This window comes from Meriones unguiculatus, chromosome 7 (assembly GCF_030254825.1).
Source record: "Meriones unguiculatus strain TT.TT164.6M chromosome 7, Bangor_MerUng_6.1, whole genome shotgun sequence".
Lineage (NCBI taxonomy): Eukaryota > Metazoa > Chordata > Mammalia > Rodentia > Muridae > Meriones > Meriones unguiculatus.
The window spans coordinates 9,041,080-9,060,356 of NC_083355.1; the positions used below are offsets into that span (position 1 = coordinate 9,041,080).

The 19,277-nt window shown below is 49.5% G+C and overlaps 1 long non-coding RNA gene across 1 annotated transcript in view; it reads left to right on the forward strand.

Moving 5' to 3' along the window:
• The window catches only part of LOC132655101 (uncharacterized), a 149,758-nt gene extending 130,990 nt beyond the window's left edge, over positions 1-18,768 (forward strand). Inside the window, exon 3 of the long non-coding RNA XR_009592736.1 lies at positions 17,744-18,768. This is a non-coding gene — a long non-coding RNA (uncharacterized LOC132655101). The remainder of the gene's footprint in view (positions 1-17,743) is intronic.
• The last annotated feature ends 509 nt before the right edge of the window (positions 18,769-19,277 follow it).

Sequence of the window (19,277 nt, forward strand, 5' to 3'; positions counted from 1 at the left end):
GATCCTCCCCATGGGATTCAACTGTGAGTCAGTGTGGTTGGTGTCCCTGCTTCTTTTCTAGGCCTCCTACTCTCCCCCGGGACACCATGGTCACAGATCAGGGCTAGTGACTCACTGGGTACTCGAGCCAACTCTAGGGGTGGAGTCTTCTGGTCTCTCACCTCCTGGCATGTGGGCCCTCAGTGTGATGGCCACGGTTAGGCTGGCTGCTGTGTCAGAAGCTATGTGCAAGACGTGTGTGGACCAGAGGAAGGCCCTCTCACCCTCGGGAGGTCAAGCAGAAGCCACAGCAGGGGCAGATGTCTTTCAAAAGGCTGCGTGGGAAGTCCAGGGCACTCCGTGAGACAGCCAGCTGCAGCCATGAAGCTGGCTCAGCCTGATCCCTGGGGTGAACTTGGCAGTGACCCCTGAGAGGTAGGGGGAGTAAGCCAGAGCCCCGGAGTACAGTGCTGGGCACTGAGAGGGCAGAACAGGTGGAGTTTACCCAAAAGGCCAAGCAAGGCTGCACTGACAAGGCAATGTAATGACCCAGTGCACAGTCCAGCCACCACCTCTCAGGCTTGAGTTTCACCTCTGAGGGAAAGAGCCATTTCGTCTGTTCTCATTGCCAGTCCACAGCTGCCTGGATCACTGTCCCACCTGATGGCTGGCTGGCTGTCCCACAAGCCTGTCCGTGGAAGAAGAGAAAAAGCAGATTCCCTTACTAGCTGTAGGATACATGGTGGTATTTTAAAAGTGCTCCTATCTATTATTTTTAATATTTCCCCCCCTTAGTCTCTGGTTTGGGAGAGAAAAGGAGAGAAAGAACATGAAGTTGGATGGGTCAGGATCCAGGAGGGCCTGGTAGGAGTTGGAGGAAGGGGAAAAACATGGTTAAAATACACTGGATGAAAAAAACTAAATAAAAACACGTAGGAACACGTGAAGAGGATTGCCTGGGAAAGTATGCATTTTCCTCCCCTCAGGAGGCCGATGTCTCAAGTTCCTCTCAGAGGTTTACACCAGAGTCAGCTCAGGAATACCAGGAAAATTGACCTCAGTGGTCACCTGACACACAGTAGGAAGACTGCCCAGGAACAAGACTCAGTTCTCTGTCAGTCTGTCTTTCTCAAGAGTGACGAAACCGACCTGTTTGCATCATGTTTGGTTGGATCTTTTGTTTCATCACCTTTCCATTCCTAGACTTTTCTGTGTGGTAGATGTTGGGGGGCACACATGTTCAAATACAGTATAGAGGTCATAGATTGACATTGGGTATTGGGCCTCAAGTGCCTTCCACCTTTTAGTTTTGTTTTCATACATTTATATATGTATATATAGTGTGTGGGGGGGCATTATATATGCCTGGTAGTCAGAGGGCAGCTTGTGGGAGTTAGTGCTCTCATTTTATCACGTGGGTCCTGGGGTTTGAACTCACATCATTAGGCTTGGTCACAAGCAACTTTACCCTCTGAGACACCTTCCCCATTGCCCTTTTCCCATTATTTATCTTCTGCTTTTTTGTTTGAAAGTCATTGGTCTGGAACTTCAGTTGTGGCTCAGGCTATCTCACTTGAAAGCTCCAGGGATCCATCAGTCTCACCTCTTATCTCACCATTTCTGGGATTATAGGCACCCATGCTATATTTGGCTTTTTACATGGATTCTGAAGATCCGAACTCAGGTCCTCCCATTTGAACAAGCGTTCTACTGACAGAGCTATACCTCAAGCCCCCATTTCCATCCTTATTTCAAGCAGAGGGTAGAGGGAGGGGCTTGGAAGCACTATTTAGAGTAAAAGTCACCAACCTCCTCAGGCCTCTGGCATGGCACCCACCAGTTAGGCAGGCCCTGTGTTTCTGGGACAGTTCTTGAGGTTCCTTGGGACAGTAAGTCAATGTCCCAGCTGAGGATGCAAGGTTGGGAGGAGGGGGGATGCAGAGAGCTGGTCACTAGGGGACTGCAAGGGTCAGCCCCATGGGCCTTGCTGGCCTAGAAAGGAGGCAGGTCTAAGGTAGAACCATGCATGTGAGTCGGCCAGAATGAGAGCTTGTGTGAAAGGGTTGGCTCAGGGTGACTCAGTCAACTAGCAGACTATAAAAAAGGGAAATGACTCACTTCCAACCTGGAACAAGAACTCCTAAGGCCAGGCCGCCAGCACCTGTCTGGGACGTGGTTACTTATTAACGCTGCCAGTAAGAGTGTCATGGGAACAGAGCACAGAGGCCAGAGGCAGCTTGCAGGCAGTCGCCCTCATGTTGTTGGGGCTCCTCTCCACCTAGCCCCCAAATATAGACAAGTCCTTAGGCGTATAGCCTCTCTCAAGGTACAAATGCCTTAAAGGAATGGTCTGAGGAGGGGAGGCACAGCCCCTTGTTTCAGAGCCACTGTAAGATCAGGTGCCAGGATCTAGCCTTCCCCGTGTCAGGGAAGGCTGCCTCAGCCTCATTCTGCCAGGCTGGTGCCAAACTCCAGACTCAGGACTCAGTCTGGTCTGCTGAAGGGGTTTGGGAGACATGAGCTGTGTCAACTTAAAGGCTCCACCTACAAGTATCTAACCTAGCCGCCACCACTTAAGGGTCAAGCATGATGTGGCCCCAGAAGAAGGTAGTGTTTGTCTTGTTCTGGAGTCTCCACTCCACTTGCTGAGATGCTTGAGTTGGTGGAGGGCAGAGAGCAGGCATGCCCTGGGGAAAGCTTTGATGGAAAGTTGAGCTAGTAGTTCAGATCAGCTCTGTCTAATCCCTTCTTTCTCCATGCCTGGAAAAGTACAGAATGGAGTGGCTGCTCTCAGATCCCAAATGACATGCCCGGCCAGTTTTGGGGGAGGCCCAGCCTGGGCACCAGCCATGCCTATTGCTGCCATGGTCTTGCTTTCCAAGTCCATATTGCCAGACAGCAGGAAGAAGCCTGGCAGGGCGCTTTTAGCTGCTCAGGCTCCCTAAGGTCCATAAAGGAAGCCCTGAGTCCGAAGAGAAGACACGTACCCCGGCATTTGTGGCTACCGCTGCAAAGTCCTCAAGAGCTCCTCCATGCCATCTGCCCACCTGGGCTGCCGGAGGAGCACTGGCCAGGAACAGAGTCCATGCTTCTGGGTGGCCTCGAGCTACGGGCAACCCATGAACTTGCTTTGCTCACTGGCAGGGCTTCCACATCTGTAAAGTGGGAATGATAAGACCTGTCCTGCCTATTGGCAAGGGTGCGTGTGAGGCCTGCTGAGATCACCCAGCCTGTGACAGACCTTGGGAGTGGCTAAGGGCCACCCAGATGGAGGATGCAGCACCAGAGTGCTTATGGCGATTAGCAGTCAATTTAGCAAGGCCTGAGGTCTCGGCTCCCTGGGAGGGTGGCTTTACAGGCACCCACCTGGGGCTTAAGGGCTTCTTTACCTCCCACAGCTGATAAGTCAGGTGGGTGTGATTTGTCTGAGCCCGGGCAGGAGCAGCCAGCCTGCCATTGCATCCTCTCCTTCCCTTCTGCAAAGGGCTGGGCAGTGAGAGACATAGATCCCAGGGCTCCCATCTGTGAGGGTTCCTAAGAGACCCTGGAGTTGTCACGTGGAGACTAGTGAGTTCATGTCCCTTTGTTGGTCTGTATCATCACTGGGGTGCTGTTTCAAGTTACTCCTGCCCTGGGAATTGTCCCAGGGTGTTACCTTCTCACCAGCAAGAAAGAAAGAGCCACCTGGGAGCATCAGATTTTATGCATAGGAGGTGCTTTGGGAATCACCACCAAATGTCAGAAAAGTCAAATTCTCAGCATTTCCTTTGCTCTGGTTTATTTTACTTTGCCGGGACTCACACAGCCATTGAAGGGGAGAGCTGGCATTGAAGGGGCAGAGCTGACACGGAAGGGAGCAGGCCCTGGTAGGGAATACACACTGTTCTAGTGCCCACTTTGTATAGAGTAGTAGCTCAGGTACAGTCCTTGCTCTCACAAAATCAGATTTTGGCCATTAGCCATTGCCATCTCCCATCCAGACCACGGTATTCTTAAAGTCTTCCACTTGAACAATTTGATGTTGGGGGAATTTTGTCATTCCTGAGGCTGCACACTCAGATTGCCAACTCCAGTCAAATGATGAAAACCAAGGGACTCTGGACGTGTAGCTTAGTGGTAGAGCAGTTGCCTATCACGTATAAGGCCCTGGGTTCTATCCCCAGTATCGAAAATAGAAAACTCACAAAAGAGACAGGTAGAGGTCAGAGCTGCAGGCTGGCTAGCTGTAGTGTTTGAGCACTGCCCCATGCAAAATCCAAAGTGTAGGCCAACAGATAGTTCAGTGGGTAATGGTTATTGCCTTCAGGCCTGCTTATCCAAGTTCTGTACCTGGAGCCAACATGGCGGGAAGAGAGAACCAACTCCTGCAAGCTGCTCCCTCGCTCTCATATGTAAGCATCTCCACCAGCCTGCATCCCCCCCCCAAACAAAACAAAACATATCCACATTTAACCTCAGACATGATCTTACTTGGAAAAGGAATCTGTTCAGATGCAGTTTGTTAAGGCTCTTGGGATCATCCTAAATTTTGGGTGATTCCCATATCCAATGGTCTGTCCTTGGAAGAGGATAAGCTGAGCAGATGCTAGAGAGGTGGAGGCAAAGACTGGACGTAAGCCTGAGGAAGCCAAAGGAAGTCAGGGATAACCTGGGAAGCTAGGAAGAAAGATGTCCGCCATGTTCCCTCCTGGAGCATCTAGAACCAGCTCCCTTGAGACCTTGATTCTGTATTTCTGACCTTGAGAACTTTTAGAGGATGAATCCTGATGTTTCAAGCTACCAGTCTGCTACAGTTTGTCTCAGCAGACCAGACATGGGTGTGCCCTGGCTCTGCGTGGCTAGTCTCTGCTAAATACAGCCCCCCATCCCTATTTCTGTGCTCATAGAAAGGGATCCAGCCATCCTTGACTTCCACACCACCCTTCAAACAAGTTTGCAACACACAGTGGCAGAAGTAGCTACCTTAAAACCATGCCCAACTCTGCTGTGACCCGCCTTTGTCAGTAGCAATGTAAGGTCCTTGTGGTTAATATTTCACTCTAGGACTGTAACAGAGCTATTGTTTTCATTCTTTGATGTTTCTGACGTGTGTGTATTCATTTCTCTTGCCTTTGTGGAACAAGACTGTGAAGACAAATCCTTGTGGCAAGGACTTTTTCTCAACTGTATTAACTTCCTGAGCTGATGTAACACATCTCGCATACACTTGGTGATGATAACAATACATATCTTAAAGTTAGGGAGGCCAGCAGTCTTCAAGGAGATCTCTGGGACTAGGGGTGTGGCTCCGTGGTAGACTTTGTATTGCAGGAAGCTGCCCTGGGTTGGATTCCTTGCAGGAGATAGTATGAGAGAGCAGCCTTGGGTAGGGAGGTGATGGGTCTCATGAAATGGGGCGGCTTTCTCATGGAAGATGGAGGGAGAATTGTTAGTAGTACCTAGTGCCGGCCAGCATTTTATGGCTTGTAGTTAACATCACCCACGCACCTGCTTTTGTGGTCACTCCACTTCTCTCTGTAGTCAGATCTCCCTCTGCCTCCGTTCTAGAAGGGCATTTAAGATTGCATCTGGGGCCTCTGCATAATCCAGGATAATCTCACCTCAGAGCCTTTCACTCCGTTCAGCCCTGCACATTCCTTTGCTGTGTAAGGTGGTCCAGCAGTCAGAACATCGCTGCCTTTATTTTACAGGGCCAGCTAGAACTTGTCAAGTTTAGCACCATAGCCGTGACTTGGTCCACATAACAGATTCCACGAGCAGGCAGCCTGTTCTTTTTAAGTACATCCTTTATTTGTGCTGTCCCTTTAAGAGCATTCCCAGCTCTCCTAGGACCAAGATTGGTAGGAGGGGGCTGCCCCAGATTGAAATCCCCATTACAGGAATCATTTAAAGTTCCCCTCTAGGAAGCTTGGGGCTAATGAGATAATTCCTATTAGGAGAGGAAGGAAATGAAGGTGGCCCGACATCCTTTCTGTCTCTAATTTATATGATTCACTGAAACCTCCCCCTCCTCCCTCCTGGGCCTCCCTCCTTTGGTCCCTCCGTCAGCCTCCCCTTTGAATTCTGGTTCCACTGTCCACCCTCTTCTGCCAGCCAGGGCTCTGGTTGCCAGCGAGTCCTAGCATGCCAGGCAACCTGGAAGGTTGCTTCCCAGACGAGGCATCTGGGCTCTGGTTTTGGCGGCCTTGCCAAATCATGTCTCTTCAACCCTCTCCTCCCTCTCTCTTGTGCCTCACCCAAGTTGCCTACCCGACTCCTGCCCCACAAGGACCAAAGAAGGGAGGAAAGCTGTCTGGAGAGCACAGATAATTCCAGGAAGATGGAGAAGACAGAGCTGTGGCTATTTTGTCTTTCTCTTTCCCAGCTGGACTTTTAAGCACAAGGGAGAGGGGGAACAAGGGAGAGGCTCTTCCCCCCCAGCCTCCACTGTTTTGTCAGGCTCCCTACACTTTCTATCAAGCTTTTCTGAAAGTATGAAAACCCAGTTTGATCTTTCACTGGAGAATTTTTTGTCATCCAAGCTTCATGGGGTTTAAAGTCCAGATTCTGCCCTGCATGCACATCTGGGGGCTGGAGGGATGGAAGAGCCAGATGGGGAGCCCCATCTCATCTGCCATGTCACTGTAGACTGCCACTCATTCTGTTTATTTGGTGCCCCCCTCTTTCACTCAGGCATGCTGCAGACAAGGGTAGCCACCCATATGTCCCCTGCCCAGTAGGATCTCAAGCACCCAGAAGAAGCATGGCTGTTTCTTGTCCCTGGCTCACTCTCTTTCCTGTCTTCTTGATCCCCAGGGAAGCCATATGGTGGAGTCTTCCGAGTCAGGGCTAAGAGCCAGCGTGGCTCTGGCCCTGGGGACAGTCCAGCAGCCCTGATGTGCAGTGTGGGTGGCCTGTTCTGTGAACTCCTGCCTGGCCTTGCCTCTGAGAGCCCAGCTGCAGTCTAGGGAAGAAGTGGCCCCATCATGAACAAAGAGTGCAAAGGCCCAATTTCCCTTGTCATTGTGGCACAGATGCCCCAAGGCTATATGGGACTGGAAGTGGACAGAGCACCAGAGCCTTGTGGGTACCATTTCCATTTGAGTTGGCCCACCCTTGCTTTGAAGGCTACAGTGATCTGGTGGGGGAGGGGGAGTTAGAGACAGAAGGAAGGTTCAAGAGAATGAGGCAAGAGTTGGTTATCCAGCAGGAGGTAGCTCAGGGGCTGGAGTGCCTAGTTAGCATGTAGGAGCCCCAGCATGCCAAAAGGAAAAAAATAATACAAACAAACAAACAAAACCCTGTGCATTTCAGTCGTTAGTCATCATAATAAGAAGGTTCAGAGTTGAGGTTAGCCTTAGTTGATTTAGAATAATGCTTTCTGTCAGTAACTGAGCTTTGTCCTTAAATCCTGTCTCTGCTTCTCAGGACTCCTAGTTTTATCACCTCCTGGTTCTCCCATGTTTTGGGAGTGGCCAAGAAAGGGCAGATGGAAGCAGGGCAGTGAGGAATGGTCTGAATGCTAACAGCAAGTTTAGCAAAGACAAGGAAAAAAAAAAAAAAAAAACAAACAGAAGAGCAATGGTTTAGAGATCTGGATTTCTTTTTTTTTTTTCTTTCTTTTTTATAATTTTTATTTCTTTATATTAATCACAGGTTATTTACTTTGTATCCAGATCTGGATTTCTTTATGCACCTCTCAGGCAGTCTGTAAAGAAAAAGGACAGTGGAGCGGGCTCCGTGTCCTTCCTTGGAAATGTGCTGAGTTCATTTAGAAATAGAATACGCCATGGGAGTGAGTGAGTGAAAGGGGGCTCAGTCTGTAGTAGTGGCTGCTTCTAGTCTCTTTGGTTTAGGGATGACTTGAAGAGAAAGCAAGTTGTCCAGAATCCTGCAGCCTGTCAGTGAACTGCCCCTGAACTTGAATCCTGATCTGACTGATTAAGCTCAGGAATCTCCAGTGAGATAGTCTACATCTGGAGGGTTTCCCATTGGAAGGGAAGAGTGACTGCTCAGAGTTCTTTCCATTCTTGTAGAATAGCCACTTCATGTTGCTGGTAGTCTAGCTTGTTCATTCATATACCTATACATGCATCATCTACTCATCTACCTACCTACCCATCCATCCATCCATTCATCCATCCATCCATCCATCTACCCACCAACCCACCCCTCATGCCCATATCCACTCATTTCTCCATTTAATATCCACCCATCATCTGTCCATCTACTCATATAAACAACCACAATCATCTATCCATCCATGATCATCTATTACTCATCTACCCACCCATCTATCTATCCACCACCTACCTGCCTAAATCATCTGTCCATTCAACAATCTATCCATCAATTCAGCTACCATCATCTTCCCACTTACCCAGTCATCCATTTATCCATCATCTACCTAGCCATCTAACCAACCATCCATCCATCCATCCATCCATCCATCCATCCATCCACCTATTATCTGTACATCTAGTCATCCATCCATTCATCATCTGCCCATGTGCCCATTCATCCATCAGTCCAGCCACCTATCCATATACCTTTCACTGCAGACAGTAATCTTTTTACTCTCAAGAGGAAGAAGTCATGGCTGCCCCTACTACAGTTAGCAGCTGAGAGCTGACAGACCTGAATAAACAGAGAGCACGGTGATCCAGTCCCCGTAAGAGACATAGAATATGAAGAGACTCAGAGAGTCTGGGTGCGGGGGTACCTATTATCTCCAAAGTCCATCTTTAGGAACAGTCCACCGGGGGATCAACAAGGGACCCAGCTTGGCAGGTTCGGAAGGGTCTTTGATCTACCTACAAGTTAATGCTTTGCAGCGGTGAACCGCAAAGCAGCCCCACCCGGTCCTGAGATAACAGGCCGGTGCAATCACAAACTAGCCGCCTCTGATAATGCCGGGTTTTATTGAGGTCTGGTCCCTCACCCAATAGGAGCACATCCGGCAGCATCAAAGGGAGCAGGCGTCACCTTGTGCAAAGAATCCTGGGCCCTCAGGTGTGTGCGTGTCAGGAAGGGTACATGTGTGGTTGTGTGTGCACAAGCTGGCCCGTTGGCAATTACCATTCTGTAGGTCAGAGGCCACCAGCCCCAAAAGGGAATTTGACAAGCCACCAATTCCATTTCCTCTTCAGGCTGGCTCAGCTCCTAAGATTTCCTTTCATATGGTCAGGTCACATCTTGAAGATGAAGGTTCCCCTCGTGTCATTTTGCCTCTGCCTCTCTGTCCCAAATACACTTGATGTGACTGTGATGGAGAAGTGAGGTGGGTGCTCGGTAAAAACGAAACCTGGGATTCACTTCTTCGCTGGCATTGGCAGACTTTGTTGTGACCACAAAGATACATGTCTCATCCATGATAATGGAAGGAACCGGTTGGGATGGCAAGGAGCAGACCGTGTTCCTCTGTGGTGGAAGAGTTAATGGGTGAATTGGCTGCACTGTGGCTCTGGGGGAGGGCTCATCTCCTGCTCCCCCAGGCAGAACCCGGTGGCCTGCTGTTTTTCAGGATGCTGTGTATTATGAATCAGTCTCTGGAGACTAGAGCAGAGAAACACCACAATACAAACAGAACATCTGGCTGCTCTCTCAGGTTTATTTTTTAACATGTTTGCAGGGGTCAGGACATTTGCACAGGCTGGAGGGATCCTAGGGATCAGAATCAAATGAGAGAGATATTTAGGTTAGAATAAGGAGAGGAAGTAAGGGCACGGAGAGCCAACATCAGGGAGCAGCACAGTCCTTGACTCTGAGAATTCCATGTTGTACACAATGACTGCGTTAGAAGTTCCTAGATACAGCCAGGGCCTGGGACAGGCTTGGGCTTGGACCTGGGCTGTGACCTGGACTCCAAGCCCAGCCTCTTTGGTTCTGCTGGACCAGAGCAGCTGTGTTTCTCCCTTCTCCCAGGCAGCTGGAAGAGAGCTGCTTGGTAGAGGGTGGGACCCTTGGGAAGGGATGGAGTGGGTAAGCAGGGGCAAGCCCCTGCCCTAGTCTCCTAGAGAAACACTGGCTTTCTCAGTGCACTTTACAGGCTTACACCTGCTCCTTCATCTGTTCACCTGGACTACCAGGTGGAGCCGAAATAAATAGGCAGGAAATAGGGAAGCTATTCACTCCAGTTCTGCCCTGATGTGGTATAATTAAGACCATCAGAGTCTGTGAATCTGTTAGCCGCTGCTCCCTCCCTCCTCTCTTTTTTTAGACAGGGTCTCATTATGTAGACCAGGCTAGCCTCCAACTCAAGGATCCTCCTGCCTCAGCTTCCTGAGTGCTGGGATTAAACGTGTGTGCCACCAGCCCCAGCTCCTCAGTGCCTCTTTTCTTCCTCTTCCTCCTATTCTTCCTGCTCCTTCTGTTCCTGCTCGCTCTCTTCCTCTCCTCCCTTCTTTTCTTCCCCCCATGTCTTCTTCCTTCTCTTCTGCCTCCTCCCTTTTCTTCCTTCCTCCCTTCTCCACCTTCTCCCCTTTCTTTGACATCCTGGACTTCATGGTTTGAGCCAAGTGGAATAAAGAGAAGGCTGGCCTTCCAAGGTCACGTGTCTGTTACCATTGTCTTTGGCCAGGTCTTACTTGTCCACCATTTCTAGGAGGTTCTCTGACCTCCGCAGTCTTTTCACCCACCCTTGCATGATGTTCCCCGAGCCTTAGATGGAGGAGCTGCGTTGACATGTGTACTTGGGGCCAGGCTTCCCATGATCCCGTTGAGCTAGGAACCGTGTGCAGCTGTGGTTTTCTGTTAACAGTCTCCACTTGCTGTAACGAGGAGATTCTTGGATGAGGGGTAAGAACTATACTTCTCTGTGGATTTAAGGGGAAAATCTCAGAGTCCCACCCCTCAGTACATGCAGCTAAGGACTCCTGAGAGAGGGAGAATTAGCCTCTCCCAGGGACAAGCGCCCTAACTGGTTATCCAATGCCCTGAAATTGTATACACACAAATAACAAAAATGGACTCTCTCTCACTTTCTCTTTTTCTGCCCCTCCCTCCCCCCGGGCCTGTGTGTGTATAACTGGAAGTAGGGGTTTAGAGAAACATGGGAAGGGTTGGAGGAAGGAAAGGAGAAAATGATGTAATTACATTTAATTAAAAATATATTAAATTTTTAAAAAGTTGGCTCAGCATTCTACCAGGGTAGGTTGGGAATGAAGTAATGAATGACATAGATGTCTCTGCAGGAGAAAGAGCTGACACTTTTGGACTTAATCCTTCCTCTTAAGGGGTTAGGGCATCAGCTTATTCAACACTCTCGTTCGATTCCTTCATCTAGCTCCTCCTCAGGGTACATTAAACACAAGCAGATTCTGTCTGCTTGGTTCATGTCCTGGGTTCCAGGCTAGCTAGTGGCAAGGAATTCACCTTCTGCCTCTGAGCAAAGCCCACTCCCTGATACTGTCTTCAGTCCATCCCTTCTTTGTGGTGGGCAACTTCAGCCTGTGTTGCTCTTACCAGGACTCTGTGCATTCAGGAGGAAGCCGAGGCTTGGCACAATTATTCATGTGAGAGACCGGAAGTTGTCTTTACGAGAAACTGACCCAGCTGCCAGGGACACCACCCCACCTGTCCTCAGGGACGCCTGCTCCTAAGCTGCTCCCAAGGCTGTCCACCCGACTCTCAGTGCAGCTTTGTCTCTGGAGCACCTGTGCCTCCCGCGTTGGCCATACTCAGCACCTCCATGCCTGCAGCTTGCAACAGTTTTCCCCAGGGCCTGCGCCAGCTGCAGTGGTGCTGGGCAGGCCGTACAGCGGCCCCACCTGTGCATCTTGGATTCCATAGGTTTTGCCCCCGTCGTCCATGTTGACTTTATGGAGCTGGGCAAGTACTGGCCATTGGAATTTTTGAAAAGCTTCCCAGAGGATTGTGCTGTGTATCTAGGTTTGAGGAAACAACTGAGGATGTGGGCGGGGGTGGGGGGCTCCCTGAGTTAAGCACTTACCACACAAGCATGAGGACTTGAGTTCTAATCCTGAAACCCACACAAAGCTGGGCACAGGGTCTGTAAAGTACCTCTGTAATCACAATATTCACTCCAAAAGCTTGCAGATCAGCTAGTGTGGCATACACAGAGACAAAAAACAACAACAGCAGGAGACCCGCTCTCCAGCAAGGTGGGCTGGCACTGTAGTTGTCCCATCGTCTCCACAAGCAGGTACTGCTCTGGCTAAAGATTTTTTTTTTTTTTAAATAAGGGAGTTGGAGAGAGGGTTCGGGGTTTAAGCACACACGCCGCTCTTGGGACCCAAGTTAGATTCCCACACACACTGGGTGACTTACAACCACCCTTAATTCCAGCTCCAGGGGATCAAACACTCTTCAGGCTCTCAAGGGCACTACAAGCACTTGCTATTTAAACACACACATGCGTACACACACTCACATATACAGGCATGTACACACATACACACCACACACATGTAAATAAAAGAAACCATTTTAAAAACAATTGCAAAAGAAAAGGACCCTAAAGAACCAGCGCAGAGTCTCAAATGGACACAATGCTGCCGCCCCCTGCTCTATTCATATGGCAGTGCCTAACACACTTCTTATCCTCCCTCTGGGATGAGGGTGCTTGTGCTTAGAGGCCAGGGACACTGAAGCATCCCCCAGTGCACCACTGGAAGGCCATGGCTGTCACCCTGGAGAGCACGTCCTCGTCACTGGAGGGCTTTCGATCCTGGGTACTACAGGGGCCCTGGGTATGGCTTGGTAAGCAGAGCACTTGTGCAAAGGCCCTCTGTGCAAAGCCCTGGCTTCCACCCCTAGACCCTAGGGTGGAGCGGTGAGATTTGCATTTCTAACCTGTTCCCACGTGATCACAGAGCTGTTGGTCCAGGTCTATGGATGGAGAAATCCACTGTGGTTACAGAAAATGCCACAACAGAGAACTAAGACAGAAGAAAAAGCCTTTCTTTTATAGGACAGACTTCATGAAGAAAGCCATCCCATGCCAGTGAAGCATCAGGGAGCAGCCAGAGCCCAGCCCAGCTCCCACCCCCTGTTTCTTTCTTTTTCTCATCAGAGGGCATGAACGTCTCTAGACCAATATGGCCGCTGGAGTACCAGCCACCCTGCCCTAGTTAAAACAACAAAATAAACATGGACAGGCTTCAGCCTCCTTTAGAGCATCTGCCCTGAACTACTCCAAGAACTTCACTTGAATCTCACTGGTCAACTCTTACAGAGCTGTGCCAAACTCTATCACACCAGAAAAAAAAAATCAGAGTTATATTAACAAATAGAAGGACATGATATATATAGATCCTGGGGTGGGCAAGGAGAAGCAGCTTCGGCTCACATCTGAAAGGCAGAACTTTCCTAAGCATTGTCACTCCTTTGGCATTTGCCATTCGCCAGGTGGTTCCCATGTATTATCTCATTTAATGCCAAGACCTTTGTAAGGTAGATGATAATATTATCTTTATTTTGTAAATTACGAAACTAAGGCACTCTCTCTTTCTTTCTCTCTCAGAGATTAAGCACCTGCCCAAGTCCCTGGGAGCAAATCTTGTCATTTAACAGCCTGCTTCATAGCTCAGGCTTCCTTTTTGCCTCAGTTGCTCTCAGAGGCCCTGTCTTTTTCTAACTAAGCTTGCAGGATGTTGGCAAGTCCCTTCTAAGGCTAAATCCTGCCCTGCTGCTAGTGCTAAGCTTGTCTCTGCTGTTACCTGTGTCCTTGCTCTGTTGCCCTCTTTGGAAAATCTTTGGAGGTGGAAATTGGGTCTGGAGGTTGGGGTAAGGCTTGCCTGGTGTATTTGAAGCCCCAGGCTCTATCACTATATGGCTGAAAATGTCTCTGTGGAAGTATGGACACACACAGTGCAGTCTGAGGCCAGTTTTAATGCCATGAAGTGAAGGTGTCTACATTACTGATTCCTCCTAGAAGCTCCCAGGACCCCCTACTTGAGCCTGTCAGGCTCTCCATTCTGTTCCCTCACCTCTCTACCCTGTGTCTGTTTGTAGCCATAGGTGGTGATACTGAGGACTAAACCTGAGAAGGCAGCCCAGCTAAGGGAAAGGGATCCAGTGGCAGCAACAGAGTCAGGGACAGCCCCTACTCCCATTGTTAGGGGACCCACATGTTGACCAAGCAGCACATCTCCTACATGTGTTGTGGTCCTAGGTCTGTCCCATGCATGCTCTCTAGTTGGTGGTTCAGTCTCTGTGAGCCCCCATAGGCCCAGGTTAGTTGACTCTGTAGGTCTTCTTGTGGTGTCTTTGACCCCTCTAACTCCCTCTATCCTTCCTCCCACTCTTCCACAGCACTCCCTGAGCTCAGCCTGTTGTTTGAGGATCTTTGCATCTGTTTCCATCAGCTCCTGGGTGAAGCCACTTAAAACACAGTTATGCTGCCTGCAAGCATAGCAGAGTGTCCGTAGTAGCGACAGGGGTTGGCTGTCGCCCGTGGTTGGTGTCTCAGGTTGGGCCAGTCATTGGTTTGCCATTCCCTTAATCTCTGCTCCATTTTTACCCCTACACTTCTTGTAGGCAAGACACATTTTGGGTCCAAAGTTTTATGGGTGGGTTGGTGTGCCCCTCCATCTGCTGGGAATCCCACCTGGCTACAGGAGGTGTCAGCTTCACGCTCCTTAACACCTGCTGCTTGGAGTCTCAGCTAGGGTCACCCTCATGAACTCCCCTGTTCCAGAGATGCCCCCCCAACTGATTTCCATTCTATTTCCTGGTCCTCCCTTGCCCCTACTCTCCCCATAGTGTTACCCTCCCCGTGGCCTCTCCCATCCAGTTCCCTCCCTCCATCTACTTCAGATGTCTGTTGTATTTCCTGTTCTGAGTGATATTCAAGCATCTTCCCTTAGGCAGTTTTAGGACACTTTGGGTCTATGGATTGTATCATGGTTCTCCTGTACTTTATGGCTAATATCCAGATATAAGTGAGTACATACAATGCATATCTTTCTGGGTCTGGTTTACCTTACTCAGGATGATCTTTTCTAGTTTTATCCATTTGCCTACAAATTGCATGATGTCTTTGTTTTTAATAGCAGAGTAGTATTCCAGTGTGTAAATGTACCATATTTTCCTTATCCATTCTTTGGTTCAAGTTCATCTAGGTTGTTTCCAGTTTCTGGCTGTTACGAATAAAGCTGCTATGAATGTAGGTGAGCAAGTGTCCTTGTGGAATGGTGGAGCATCTTTTGGGTATATGCCCAGAAGTGATATAGCTGGGTCTTGAGGTAGATCTAGTCCCAATTTTCTGAGAAACCTCCAGATTGATTTCCACAGTGGTTCTACAGGTTTGCAATCAGCAATTGAAGAGTATTCCTTTTGCTTCTCATCCTTGCCAGCATATGCTGTCACCTGAGTTTGTGATCTTAGCTGTTCTGTTGGGTGTAAGATAGAATCTCAGAGTCATTTTGATTTGCATTTCCCTGATGACTAAGGATGCTGAACATTTCTTTAAGTGCTTCTCTGTCATTCAGTTTTTAAAGAGGCCAAAAGCCGGGCCTGGCAACTCATGCTTGTAATCCCAGCACTCAGAAAGAAGAGACCTTAAATCTCTGAAGATCACCTTAAGTTGAAGATCACCTTAAATTCAAGGCTAGCCTGTACTACAGAACAGGAGACTCAAAAAATGAAAACGAATAAATAAAAGAGGCTGGAGATGAGGGCCAAGACAAGGCCACGTGTTGGACGGCTTGCCTACTCTGTCGTTGCAATAGATAGAAAGACAGTCCAGCACAAAGGGTCAGGGGAGAGGGTTCTACCTTAGATTTGACCGAGTCACGGTGGCAGAGTGGCCGTAGAGCAACATCATTGGAAGCATTCCCGGCAGACACTGTCGTTTTCACCAACCTTGACTGCCGTTCCTCGCAACCTTTCGGCCCCCCAGCTTCTTGTTCAATCCCTGTGCCTCTCTGTTGCCCTTTCTCCAGGCTGACGGGTAAAGGCTGAGGGCGGGGGAGAACTTTCTCATGCCCTAGCCCCACTTCCCACCTACCACCCACACCCTCCCCTTGTCTGGCTCTACCCTCTGAGGGTGACAGTCTGGGGCCTTGTGTGTTTTGCTCTGGATTTTGTTTTTGTAAATTCCACATGGCAGTCCCTGCTGTCAGTTGCATGTAGTTGCTAAGCAACAGGGAGGAAGCCCCATCACTGCCAATTAATTCGCCAGCTGCGTGGCCTGTCTCCCGGGAGAAAAAGCTTGTGAGGCTCTAGGAGACAGCCCAGGCCTGGTATGAGAGGAGAATGGAAAGTGGAGGGAGGCTGAAGAACTTTGGGTCCGTTGGGTGTGTTTTTGGGTCCAAATGTGAAGGAGAGTGTTGAGCTTCTGAGCTGTCCCTGAGATAAAATGTCCCTATTTGAGTTGGGGCTGCCGATCGGAACTCACTGTTTCATTTGTGATTCTTCAGTTGAGACTGTCCCCAGCACTTCCTCAGAGACACGTCTTCAGGCCTCTTCTCGTCAGCCAGCCCCAGGCCCTATTCCCATCATTCCACTTATCACTGGGAGTCATGGTGGCTGCTCCCCCCTGCAAAGGATGCGTTTCACCCAGGCTGAGCTTCTAGAATCCAAGTCCTCAGGACACTACATCGGATGGCAATGTCCTGGCTTTTGCTTGTCCAGGGAGGCCTTGATCATGAGACACTGCCTGTCCTGCCATGGCCTACAGGGAGGATGGTACTTACCTGACTGGTTCATTTTTGGATCTGAGCACCTCTGGCCACGAGGTACTTACGGATGACCCGCCCACATTTCCCATCTTGGGTTGGTGATGGCTGCTGAGTCTGGGACCTGTAAAACAGCCCCCTTTTGTAGGTCAACACCATATCCCAATAGCTGGCCCTGGTCAGTGCTGAAGTAGGCTACTCCCCTGGGGGACTTTGTGATTTGTTCCTCAGTACTGTAGATGATGGGGAGAGGGAAGGAGCTGTGAGAAGCTGACCTTGCCTATTGGCCCTCAGAGTGGGAGGAGAAATGCTCCAGGTGTTCTGTGCTGTCCCCTGGGGGACCTCTATCCCTTCTTTTTTTTTAATTAATTACACTTTATTTGCTTTGTATCCCCCCATAAACCCCTCCATCCTCCCCTCCCAATCCCACGTTCCCTCTCCCTTCTTCACGCATGCCCCTCCCTAAGTCCACTGATAGGGGAGGTCCTCTTCTCCTTTCTTCTGATCTTAGTTTATCAGATCTCATCAGGAGTGGTTGCATTGTCATCTTCTGTGGCCTGGTAAGACTGCTCCCCCCTCAGGGGGAGGTGATCAAAGAGCAGGCCAATCAGTTCATGTCAGAGGCAGTCCCTCTTCCCATTACTATGTAACCCACTTGGATACTGAACTGCCATGGGCTACATCTGTGCAGGGGTTCTAGGTTATCTCCATGTATGGTACTTGGTTGGAGTATGAGTCTCTGGGAAGACCCCTGTGTTCAAATTTTCTGGTTCTGTTGCTCTCCTTGTGAAGTTCCTGTCCTCTTCTGAGTCAGTTTTTCTACAGGCTAGATGCATAGAGTCTTTGTGAGCATTTTATGGAGAACCTGAGTCTGTTGTTGTGGGGACATTGGCATATGTGTGTGTGAACAGGTCTGGATGTGGCCCTAGGATATATATATGAAAGGGTTTTGGGGGATGCCACAGTGTACAAGGAGATCCCCAGAGCCAGGCTTAAGCCTCTCTCTCTCCTGCTCCTTGACTAAACCACCACATCCTGACTTCAGGCAGCGCCAACTAGAGCCCGGTGGAATAAAGTTGGGAGATCGCAGTGCTGTGAAAGGAGCGGATACTGCCATCTAACTCTTGCTGTCTTTTGGTCCACAGGTGTAAAAGGAGGCTGACCAAGGCCTGTTCCTGCTGGCCCATGCTGCTCACCAGAAGCTCTGTGGAACTGTGGAAAATGTGTCCCTGGCCCTCCTTTCAGCACTGGGCTGAGATCAGACTCCCTCTTGAGAGGCCCTGGATTCAATTGAGGAATGTTATTTGGAGAATATAGAAACTTGTAGACAGGGGAGACATTTGGGAAGGAGTAGTCTGTGTTGACTCAATGAACAAAGACACACATCTCTGGACATGGGGAAGGCTCACCATCGCAGCTCATCAACTGTCTTATAGAAAACAAGCCTCCTGCTGCCACCACCCAGGACACTCTTCCCCACTCGGTCCCTGTCCCAGGTGCCACACTCTTCCCTACCTGACACTACCCCCTGTGCCCACTGTGCCTTTGGACCCAGGGAATCTTCTTATTTGCTCTATTATCTTTGAGCCGGATACAGAGTGAACAGTTAACTACTTTTAACTTGAATAGCATCTTGATTTTTTATTTCTGTTCCTTGTAAGGAGGTCAACTGTCTGCACATGGTACTCCAGAGTGACATGAGATCTGCCTGAGGTTCTGTGGACTCTTGGAGGTCAGAGCAAGAGGAGAGGCCTGAGTAGGGCTGCCATTTGCCGTGGTCCCCTTGTATTGCTTGCATCACAGGCTGGTGTGCGTTTGGATAGGCAGAGATGAGCCCATCACTCATCCCATCCTCTGGGAAAACAAATGCAGTGGCCATGAAGACTCTCCTCAAAGGCTGCAGTCAGGGATCAGCTTCTCCAGGTGCTTCATGGCTGAGCAGTCAGCTCCATTGGTTGTGCCTACTGAGAACCCCTTTCCCTGATGACAACAGGCAGCTGTCCAGAGGTCCAGAGCTACGAACTCCACTTGTGCAGTTAGAAATCCATCCTAATGACATCATGATTCCACCCTCTTGACTGTGTACTCGAAGACATTTGAGCTTTTTTGTTTGTTTGTTTGCTTGTTTGTTTACAAAATGGATGGACAGTTTGTTTATAAATAAAACAATCCGAGCTTCTTCATGTTGTAGTTGATGTATTTGTATGGCTGTTCAGTGATGGGATATTGACTTTAGCTTTTTTTAAGAGTCTCTGTGGTGGAGTCGAAGAGACCTCCTGACAATGTTTCATGTGGCTGAAATCTTAAGAAGACTTACAGACATTCCCCTGTCTCCCTCCCTCCCCCACTTCCTTCTTTCCTAACACACACACACACACACACACACACACACACACACACACACACACGGGCAGCCTCAGGAATTTCTTCAGGTTTTAAGGAATGATGGCCAACTCCTGTCATCTCTAAATATCATCTTTTCTAAAGTAACAGTGGATACAACAATAGAAATGGTTGGAGGGGCTGCCCAGGCAGCCTGCAGTGGAATACCGTACTCAGACCATGTACTTAATGGCGACAGGGCTGCCGGGGACAGTAGCCCCTCAGGCCCCTCCCTATGCAGTAGGAAACAATGTCCCTAACGCCCACATTCTACTTTCTGTGGGAGCTGGGGAGACC